Source organism: Dromaius novaehollandiae, chromosome 2 (assembly GCF_036370855.1).
Source record: "Dromaius novaehollandiae isolate bDroNov1 chromosome 2, bDroNov1.hap1, whole genome shotgun sequence".
In the NCBI taxonomy this organism is placed as follows: Eukaryota; Metazoa; Chordata; class Aves; order Casuariiformes; family Dromaiidae; genus Dromaius; species Dromaius novaehollandiae.
Genome location: NC_088099.1, coordinates 166,288,949 through 166,301,026, shown reverse-complemented (window position 1 = coordinate 166,301,026; position 12,078 = coordinate 166,288,949).

Genomic DNA, 12,078 nt, shown 5'->3' with positions numbered 1-12,078 from the left:
ACGAGATACAACGGGCACAAACTGAAACACAAGAAGTTCCATCTGAACATGAGGAAAAACTTCTTTACTGTGAGGGTGACTGAGCACTGGAACAGGTTGCCCAGAGAGGTTGTGAAGTCTCCATCCTTGGAGATGCTCAAAAGCTGTCTGGAGGTTCCCACTAACCTCAACCATTTTGTGATTCCATGTTACCCTTTGCTCCACTTTGGTTGCCCTGTAGCTCCCTTCCACCTCACGAAGGAGAAAAGCATGGTATCCCTTGCTTTTCAGGTATGTGGGCTGCCAGTGCATAGCAGAAACCCATGGCCCTAAGCCTTTCATTTCTCTTTCCCACTTTTCCAACTTTGATTCCTCTTCGTGGCTTTCGTCACACAAACATTTCCTGGGAAGACATTGGTACCTCTAGAAACTCTTCCTCTTGATTTGCTTCCATTTCCCAGGAGATTTTGCTACTGTTGTCAATCATTTTAAATATCATATAATCTTTTGGGCCTAATCCTCCAGAGTACAGGATCTGGAAGGGGAAGAAATAGCAATGCAGTGGTCTATACTTAGCTTAACAAATCAATATACTCTAACGCATTAGGGTTTGATGCCATATATTATTTTGAGGACTCATGCAGTTGCACATGCAAATGTCTAGGTGTAACTATGCTTCTAATTTACACATGCAATTATTATTGTGTAAGCAAAGCAAATTACTACTTACAAAAATAGTTAGCTGCAGTTCTAACTAGCTTTATACATGTATTTACCTAAATTGAAAAGGGAATGGCAGTCATTATGCACTAAACTCTCCCAGACCACAGTGAACACGTTTTTTCCCGAATAACTGTGCACAGATAGTTCTAAAAAATTGGTCTTGGAGTGCCTGTAGCAATAGATACATCCATCATAAGAGCACTACCAAAATGCTATATTTAAACTTATCTAAGACTCTGAGAAAGTGGGAGTCTTATTAATGCAATTGTATTTGCAAACACAATCTAGTTATAGAAGAATGTAAGGAATATAGATTACTCATCCCCAGGGAAAGAATAATTTTCTCTAGAGGCTAGTGAAGAAATGATCTACATTCAGGAGATTATTTTTCTAAGTTAGATATACTCTAAAAAATAGGATTAGTATTTAATACAATATTAATTGAGAGGAAAAACAGTTTTTAACAGTTTTTGCAGATGTGTTGACATCATTTATTGCAATGAAATCCATCATGGTAAACCCATCTGCTATTTACAGGGACATTATTTATATTTCCATTATGATCCTATTTAAATGGAAAATTATCAACAATTTGTTATCAGATGCTGAAAATGATGTATTTCCTCTTAGTTTACTTGAAATGAAATCTGTTTAAGATCAGATAATCTCTACCTGTTACAGACTCTGGATACAGCTGATGTAAGGGTTGAAGGGACATGAATGAATTCTCTCCATTCCTCCTACCTGATACAAATAGGATCTCCACCAGTGTAGGCACAACTACAACAGGAATTCAGAGCTGCAACAAAAATCTTTACGAAGCTTCCTGCCTAGAGATATCCATAGCTTCAGACTGGCTACTGAGGCTCCCCCATGCCACAGAGGGGTATTTAGGCTCCGAAGACCATATCAGAGGAAGGTAGCATACAAAACTGGAAGATACCTAAGCTACACCTTTTAAAATATCCCAGAGCTATAGCAATTGGATGTTGGGTTGTCTGTTAGCTCTTGTACATATTTCTAGAATACAACGCATTATTATCTTCTACCAGATGAATAATATAACTATGTAGACATTTTTATGCAGATGGTATCAAAGATTTTCAGAACAAAAAATGTCACAGGAAGGATTTCTAACCATGGGATTTATTTGGGCAAGCATTGGCTGTGCAGCAGGAGGTGGCTCAGCACTGAAGCAGTACAAATTCAAGGTATTAACAGCATGGAACATATGACACAAAGAATTACCTTGTACTGTCAGGAGGCAAACAGGATGTCCAGGATCTCATTTCTATTTCTAATGTTGGAATTTCTTATTCACCTTTTACTGGAACAGATTCTTGCCTCATGCAATGTCTATAACGAACGGAGTGCAAGCATTAACATAAACTACTCAATGTATCCATCTATCTGCATAGATATGTATACATCTCTTGTGCACACTGCTCCTTTTTTCTTAATAAACTGGAATTGCACAACTATTTTATGATAAGGAAGACTTCCTTTTGTCGAACAAAAAAATCTTGGAAATCTGGAATACCAACAGCTCAGTTTGGTTACGTGAAATTATCCCCTCTCAAGTATCAAGCCTAAAATAACTCACAGGTTATTTCTTCTTCAGAAATAAATAAGTAAATAAATAAATAAATAAGATAGGAAAACCACAAGGAAGCATAAGCTACGAGCTCTCCCAGACAAAGCATGGCATACATCATGGTGATGATGCTAGAACAGAGGGGAATACTGACAACCACAAAGTCCTCTGTGGCTCCAGATTTGTTACAATCTCACTCATCTGTAGAATCCGCCTGAAATTTCCTCCTGGTTTACTTTGTCTTTTATAGCTTGGATTGTGTTCATTTCATCCAAAACAAAGACTATCCCCCCCTGGCAAAAACTTTGCTCAGAGGCAGGAGTGTAAACTCTGGCTGTTTGTTCTTCTGTAGCTGCCCTAGATAAGCTGAAGCATTTCTCCCTCCTTGTTACAGATTAATCCTACACTGACAAAGAGTGGCATTTCTCATTTCTATTTTATTCAGGACTCTTTTGCAAGTGTGGGTTAAAAAGTGAAATTTAAAGACAGTGAAAGCAGTAAAAAATTCCTAATGCATTTTTTCTATATAATTTCAACATGAATCAGTACTTTTTCCCCCGTGAGCTACAGGATGTTTACAAGATTTTTTTTTAATTTTTTTCCCAGCAAAGCCTAAAGTTCAAATTGCTTGTGATCATTGCCAGCTGGAGCTAAATCAGATACTGAGCCTGTGTCTGTATTAATGAGACAATGGGCTGGAGTTAATGGGTCCTGTTGGGAGTCTAGGCTTGCCGGTTTAAATACAGCCCCGTGATAATAATGGTTTAACAGCTTTCCAGTTGGAGCTTGGTCATATCTTAGAGGCCTGGAGCATGGGAAAAGCAAGCTCAGACCTTAATACAAATGTCTGCTTGGGTCTATCTCGCATCATCCATTGCTTTATTTGAATGGCATTTTTCAAAGCTGAGGCAGGCAATAACTCTTTGCCTTGGGCCTGGGTGAAAAAAAAATAGACAAATCCTCTGCGTGTTGTATAGCCAAGGAAATGAAAAGCCTGACAGGAAGGTGTCACCTGGCATACCAAGGCCATGGGTTGCAAAATTCAGGAGAATGTATGTAATCCATCAAAGACTTCCCAAAGTATGTCCTACAGTGTAGTATGCATGCTGGTGGGCATCATGCTGGATCGCTTACATGCCAAGGGACAGCACTCGTGTGTAAAGCAAACTGGAGTGCACTTTCTGGTCTTCCTCACCTTACCATGCTTTTTAGATGCACTGCGGTGCCAGCTCAACAGAAAGACAGGAGACCCCTCTGCAGATTCCTCCTCAGATGCTGGCCCAGCTCACTGGGTGTTCTACCAACTTTTGTCGTGAAACTGGTGTGAGCTTCCCAGTTTCCCAGCACTTCAGATTCCACTGGGGATTTCTCACACAGTGCTGGATAAAACTCCCAGGTTATGGTTAGATAGCCCAGGAAAAGTAAAAGGAAAACTTACAGTTGATGTAAGAATTAATCTTAAACTGATCTTTCTACTGACATTTTAAATAAATGCTTCATATATTACTCCTGGGGTTCTGAGAATGATTAATCAAGACTTAATGCTTTGATGGTGTGGTTGATTTCTTTTTTAAATCACTAAAGCACAATAACAAAGTGCAATCAATTTTGTAATGGTGGGGGGGGGGGGGAGGTTTAGCCCTTAAGCAAAGAGCTACAAGACAGTTTTGGGGAAAAAAATGTTCCGCTTCAGTTCATCTTTTGCTGTGTTCCTAAATAACATAATTTTTCTTCCTATATAATGTATATGCCAAAATCACACTCACAGATCCCCTCAAATTAATGCTGTGAAGAAAAATATTTTAATCAATAATTACATTTTGGTTTATTGGTGGTTCATGGGATACTGTTACTTCTCCAATATATCTGTTTTCCTTCACAAATACATTTGTCCATGGTCTCTGGAGGAAATGAGATGAGGAATTCAATGTTTAAAAGAAGATACAGCTGCCTCTAAATCACTGATGTTATTATTGGGAAAATTAAATGAAATTTCTTCTTTGTCTTCACAGAAATGTACTGCTATACTGTGAATTTCATATCTATGATAATAGCCTCCCCAAAATAAAAAAAAGAAAAAGAAAGAAAAAAGTGTTTAAGAATTGATCGGTTTTTAGGATGCCATCTCGCAAAGAGTATCTGCTGTATCTATTGCACCATTATTAAAGAACAGATGTAGCCAATTTTACACATAATAAAAGAAACTTTCCATATCATAGGTTTTTAAAGGAAGGGCCAAACCATGAACCTTTGGAGAAAATACAAATATGAGATCAGATTTACCAAAACAGGCTCAAGACTTGCATAGTTTTGTATTATTCCATGAACACTTTACTGTATGAGCCAGCATGGGCAAAAGGAGGGATATTTGAGTAAAATGTGACCTTGATCTCAGATACAAAGGATTTGTCCTTTTCAAGCATGTTGATGGCTCACTTGGGTAAGAACCCTTAGCAGGTGCTTTGAGAGAAAGCAGAAGCAGCACAAAGTACCCAGGGACACATCCAGATGGGATGTGGGAAGCATGGGGTCATGAGAAAGGCATCTCTGAAAAAATCTCAACTCCTGGTTCTAAACCTCTCTTTTTTGCAACCCTTTCAGTAACGCAACTCTGGATAGGGTTATAGATACAGCTTTGTCTTGTTAACCGCCTGGTCTCCATGCCATATGCTGCAAACAATCTGCAGCAGAGATTTTTAGAGATGTTTTAGAGATTTGCTTTTGCAGGTATTTGGAGGCCAAATCCTGGTGCTGCAGAGCACAGTGACACCATCATTGCCTAGTGCTGTCTGACCCAATAAACCATCACAGATTCATGCCTGCATGCAGGCTCCTACCTAACACAGAGTAATGCTTGCAGTGCGACCAGCTTGCCAACCAGCCAGCATCCTCAAAGCTCAGGTCCCCCAGTCTTGCAGACCAGGTTTGGTTTCTGGGCCATCAGTTGACCATCCCTCACATAAGCCAACAACAATGAATTCCACCTACTAGTTACACATAGATAGAAACAAAGAGTCTATCAAGATACATATATTTGCAGTGGAAGTAAATATTTGGTAAAGATAACCAAGGCTGACATAGAATTAATGATACTTCCAGTGCAGAAGTATTGAGGAAAGCAGAAGAGACTTCATGAGCTCTTTCAATACTCACCACCCTGAACTGGAAGATCAGGTGCAATTCATTTCTCTTTGAGTACAAGATCTCAGATGCACAGTAGTGACCAGGAAGATAAAAAGAGTTATCAGTGCAAACGGCTTTCCGATCGATATCAGAATGAAAATTGTAGTTGTTATGTCTGACTGCTCAGTGAAGAACCAATTTACCATATCAGGAAATAAAGCATTTTTGTAAGACCCAGATAAATAAAATGGTAGCCTAAACAAAGTATTTTTGGAAGTGAAGGGGAAAAAAAACACACCCAGAAAAGACTAATTCTGCATGTAAAACAAACTCAGGTCTAACTAGTCCTTTCATCTTAAAGGACTGAACTCTAACAAAATGTAAATAAATGGTTCTATGAACAGAAGAACTATGAGGTCTGATTTCCTCTGGAATTGACCTGTGTGGATTCTCTGCTCTCTAATAACATGCCTGAGCTCGCAGTATATTGAGGACCCTAATTTGGGTTGGTCTCATCTACTTTGATAATCCTTTTTCATGATTTTTTTTGATATTTCATAACTTTATGAGCTGTAGCTTTCAGTAGAATTTGGCTGAAATTGCTGAGTAGTGTAAAACATCATTAGGATGGACTGATAAACAACATAGTCATGTATGTATGATTTTTTCAGAAAGCAGGTGGAAAAATATTTCCTGTGTGCTGTATCTGGCCAAGTCTCCCTATCTGAGAAGGTGAAGTCACTAAGTGGAGGGATGGTTTAAGGAAACTGGCAGGTACAATATGGAAATTTGTTGGTCATTTACAGTTCTCTGTTAACTTGGAGATTTTAAGGCAAGGAGCTCCCAGCCTGCAGAGGATGGAGTCAGAAAGACTGAGAAAGCTTCTCAGGAGGACATGCAAAGTGTCCCGAGAGATAAAGTGAGGAGGAGAGCACAGTTTCAAAATTATTTCTGACTTAAAGACCTTAAAGACTTACCAGAATTATTATTGTTTCTCTTAATACAGCTGCAGTAGAAGACATAGGGACTAGGTGATGCTTTCACGGCACTTTCAAAGGGTCTGAGCTGTCTTTTCTGCAGCTCCTTTAATTCCTGTGTCACTAAATGGGAAAAGCCACTGATTCTTGTGATTGACAACAGTTATAACAATATCTTAAATGGCAAGCCTAATTAAATTAGTTTCACAGTTTTCTTGCATTAAAGTCAAAGTGAGCCCAATCTGGTGGGTCTCGGGTTGAAACAATAGATAAACTACACAAGCTGGCTTTTTTTTGTTCTTTGTCAATTTATCACAGCTGATACTGTCATGTCAAGGGATAGAAATATCTTAAAACCTGAAGGAAAGAGGGAACTTTGTTTGTCTCCATTATTTATTAGCTCTTGAATCACAGGCATAAGTAATTCTGTTAACAAAACTGAACTGAAAATATAACTTGTTTCATTAAACACCTGCAGTAGCTAATGTTGGGAGCTATAAACAGAAATCTGCCTCCAAGGTCACTGGGATATTGAATTACCTGCTTTCTCTCTTGGAAGGCAGAGCAGGGTCCAATTTTATTTTGTGTCTTAGTAATTTCTCCATGTGTAGGTGTGAACTGGAGTATTTCAGAGATATTTCAGCCAAAGGCAAAGAGAGACAGCTCATTGTCACAAAATGATTTCAATATACAGTAAAAGGAAGAATATGTTATTTGGAGGTCCAGGTGGCTGCATTTATTCTGGACCTATGCTATGACCTATTGGACAGAAGAAGATCATCACTGTCTACTTTGCTTCAATCTGCTCTAGAAATACAAAGAAAAAATGAGAATTTAAAAACTGTAAGTGTGTTTTACTAGATGCTCAGAAAATTATAGTTCAAGAAAGGCCACACTGATTAATAATCAGCCTGTGCTGACAGGAAAATGAAAGTGGGCTATAAAAAAGATGAAAAATTTGTAGATAGACATTGAAAGATATGTATATGTATGTTATATATAAACAAATGGAAGAAAGAAAATGTTATAGCAATTAATATAATTCAGAAGCTAAAAAACATGGAAAATTGATAAGGGAAATAAAAGTACACTGGGAAACATTAGATTAGAAGAGCTATAACTTACATATAAGCCATTCCTCTCACAAACATTAAAAACAAAAGAAGCCCGAGCAATGGTAATGGATCCTTTATGAATGAAAATGGTAGAATTGACTATAAAAATAAAAAGGGATATTTGAAATAGGACTGTATGCTGTAGTTGTAGGAGGTAGAGATGAAAAGTAACTACTCTACTCCTACTCTAACAAAGATGCTCAGTCGGTACTGTAGACACTGACAGGTCCCAATAATTTTCGTCAAATAGTCTTGAGAGAGGCACCTGAAGAACCTCTTGGATGATTTCTGCTTATTTTCTATAAAAGCTAAGGAAACATCCCAGCTGGTAGTTTTACTGAGAATGCTCTGGGGGATCTGAGAAGATGCTTAGTCAGTGTGTCATCATGTGCTCTAATAAAAGGTAACTCGTTGTGCATAGATAAACCACACCATGCTCAGGAAATTCTGGCCTGAAAATAGTTTGAAGCTGGGGTAGTCCTGGAGTAGTTAAAGTTTTGGAAATCTCACAAACATAGGCCCTGGTAAATACCATGGCAGGCTTTACCCACTCAATATTTTCTGGAAAAGGAACCTGCTGGGAAGCAAGCAACCCAGGAGATTTCTGGAGGATATGAGGGATAGTTTTGTTACACCGGTGCTTCATATGCCAATTGCAGTTGATGCTTTTCTTGAGATACTATTCATAAACAAAGAAAAAACAGCAAGAAAGCAATAATCAGTGGCAACTTTGACTGCAGTGAGCATGAAATAGTGGAGTTCAAGATCCTGAAGAGAATGATAAATGCAAGTAGCAAAGTTCAGCTTGAACTTCAGGATAGCAGAATTTGGCTTTTGTTTTGTTTGTTACAAATGTTTGTTACATTAGAATAGCTAGGCTTGGTTCCTGATGTATTTCTTGTCTCGTTCCCTTGTGCAAGCTGCTTCTCCTGTGCCTTATTTCCCCTCTGTAAATGGGCTCACCAGTATTTCTGTAACATCTGTTCTTTTGTGAAAAAGAATTTATAAAAGGATGTGAGATAACTGTTAGAGAATGCTTATACATATATTAAAGAAATTGTATTTAAGCAATGCATGATCACTGCCAGACAAGCTGGATGTGATCCTTTGTCACAATCTTCCTCTTAAAACATAGATGTAACTGTCCTTCTATCTCCTTTGCATTGTACTTTGAAATCTATAGGTAACTAGAAACACACAGATAGTTCAGGGATAGACAGTATTTGTACTTGAGAAGGAGCCAGTTCAGGAATTACTCACAGGACTATGCCTCCTCTGTGACCCTTTAAATGAAAAAGTGCCAGAGTAATAATAAAGACAGCATTTGATTAATGCATGAACTTCAGCCCAAATCTGTCAGAGGTTCATACACTGTCATCAGATTGAAAACTTAATGGATGTGATCTGAAACGTCATCCATCTTCTATCTGATGCATACTGAATTTAAAGCAAAGGTTTTTGTGGATTGTTTTTATTAATTTATTTTTCTTTTAGCTCTCACTCATTTTTCAGAAGTAATTTCCTTAGTAAGGATTCAAATGGAAGGAAAGGCACAGAAAAAGTCTCTGAGACCAGGAATTAGGACTCATCTCCAAGGAGAATAAGCACAGACAGAAAATGTTAGATAGTGAGGTTGTCCAGGATTACTCAAGCAACTTCAGAGAAGGAGAGAGGTCCAGAAAGCATGAGGTGATCTCACAAAGAGAAATGAAGAGATGCTTCTCTAAAGTCCTGTGTATAAGAACAGACTGGATATACAAATTATTCTGTAAGCACTGGAGTTAATGATGCCTGTTTTTCTACAGCCTTTTGTATCAAGACTGACTCATTTTGGTCTCAAAGGAAAACTGAGCTCTGTGACAAGTTTTTAGCACACATGAGGACTGTATGTGTTTAATTCCATCTTTATCTTTCTTTCTCTTCATCTATTTTATATATGTAAAAAAATACTTACTAAGTATTTATATTTAAAATAATAGTATAATCATATGTAGAAAACCTTATATGAGTTCTCTGACGTCTTCAAAGGTGTGCATTCATATTAGGATTTTTCCCTCTGAGGGCCAGTTGTAAGTTCTGTCGTCTTCCTAGCTACCTATTTTTTAGGCCAATTGGAAGAATTTAAGCTATTCTGAGTGTCTGCTAAATTGGTTTGATATTCACTGATGGGTTAAAATGTTATTGAGAGTGACGTGCAAAGAGATACTCATGTTCTTGCAAGTCTTCTTTCCACAAGATAAGTAAATGAAAAAAGGAAGGTAAAGATATTTCTCAATCTCCGGTCATAACTCCTTTATTCATGCCAGTGGCAGTGCCAGCATTAGTGTCTGTGTCTCATTATCATCTATCCAGCTTCAAACCTTGCTTCCGTAATTGCTGTTATATTAACACAGGTTCCCATAGAGCCTAACATCCATCACCATTTATTTGTTGATATTTAGTTATATTCATTCTCTGGTTCTATGCTATGTTTCCCTTTATTTTTTTAATCTGAGACATGTCTATGCAATTCTTTTTTTTTCTTCTTTAACAGATGTAGCAATGTAGCAACAGATGAATATATTCTCCTTTTGTATAAACTACATGCTGTCCAAAATATTCAACAGGTTAAACTTTTGCCATCAAACAGCTAGAGAAAATGAACCTTCCTGAATCACAGTCTTCTTCAAATAACATGACAGAAACCATATGTGAGGAATTAATGCATCTCAGAGATGCAATAATTTCGTGTGTGACTTCCTAGTCCTCTGAAGTCCAAAATAGACCACTGGAGTGTTCAGGGAAGTGAACGTTTTGCTCCTCTTGGACATGCGCTGGAGCACATACTTGGTGAGTTATCACATGCGGCTGATGGGTATCATCCAGCTGTAGAGGGACACTTTTACTAATAGTTCAGTCTTATGCAGCTGTTCGGCCGTGCTCAAAGCCTATTTACTCTGTTCTTCTTTTCCACAAAGATATCCTTGTAGACCTGGCAACAGAATACTTTTTTTTGCTCAACAGATCCACTCTTACTCCTAGATCAACTGTTGTCTCTTTGAATTCCTACTAAGTCACTTCCTCTCAGGCATCTTTATTTTCCATGGCAATGGGAAAGATGTCATTTGTCGTTGTTCGTGACAGGCATTATATTGATATCACAAAGCCCAAGGGGAATAAAGGAATAAACACTTGATAAAAGTATGGTTTAAGATTAATAGTTTTTGGATGAAGATTCATGACAAAACATCCCATAAAGAGATTACTTGCCCACAGTGCAGAATTGCTTTAGCAGTCACAGCTGAATGAAATAGAGTAGATAGTGGAAGTCTCATTTCAGAGGGTGCTTATCTCATTTTCAGCTGTATCTTTGCTTTAGGCATCTGGTGAAAAGTTGGAATCCCTAATGGTACATTTTTTAGCTAAGCTGAACAGAGGTATTTTGCAAGATGAAAGTAGTCTTCTCAAAGTGCTATAGGTCCAAGCAGTGGAGAAATAACCAAAGCAAACAACTGAGTGTCACTCTGAAATCACATGTTCCTCTTTGGATACATCACTCCTTTGAAATGAGGTTGCTGAAAGTCCAATGAATAACTTCAGCCAAGAGCAAGAGAGAGAACTGAGCAATAGACCAGCGAGGGACCCAGTGCTGATGATTTCTGCTTGTTCCCAACACAGTCACTTCTGTTTGCTTTCTTTGGCACTTCACGATATGCTGTGCAGGTCCAATGCGACGTAGCAGGGATCTCAGAGTCTCTTTGAACTACTGTCAGACTATTAATGACACAATTTCAATTGTATTAATGACACAGTTTCAACTTTCTCCCTGGTAATTCCAGTCTCCCTTAATAAGTCACCACTTCTCCCTTCCAATTTTGTTCACAATTCTCTTTTTTTTCTTTTTCTTTTTTTTTTCTTCCTTATAAGTGAAATGTAGATGAAATAGCCAAAGATTAACATGTCTGATTTGGTCTAGCCAAACATTCTGACTGAAGTTCCAGACCATCCACGGCTTATATCAAAAATAAACTCTGGGTCTTACCTGCTATAAGCACTGGGTTTAGCACAAGGCTAAAATCTGACTGCATTCTGACATCTATACATTTTTTATTGACTTTATGGGCTTATGCCTATAAACAGAAGGACCAAAATGTCACATATATCTGCCTACTTCTGCTGTCAGTTGTGGTGCTTAGTGGCAGTTGCAATAGACAGATATTTCTGCTAAAAAACCCTCAAATCCTAGCATTCCAGCCAAAGTGAAATGTCTTTGGAAACAAAGAAGTGGTTGTATTAGGATGATTGTTTCAGCTGGTAAATGGCAATGGTTAATGCTACACTAGTGCTTCTCAAAATTTTGGAAGTACAAATCTCTTCTGGTTTGTCTGTCTCTGTGAAGCATCTGACTCAGCAGCAGCTCAGTTTCTTCAAGGCTCAAGAAGACAATCAATCATAATTTGCTGACTGTAAGTACTGATGCTCATTCACACCCACAAGGAACTGAGCTGCTCCAGAAAGTAAAAGCAATGTAAAAATTTGCAGACAACAGTCGTAGCCTGCTCTTGGTCCTCTCTTACTTCTGGTCCCT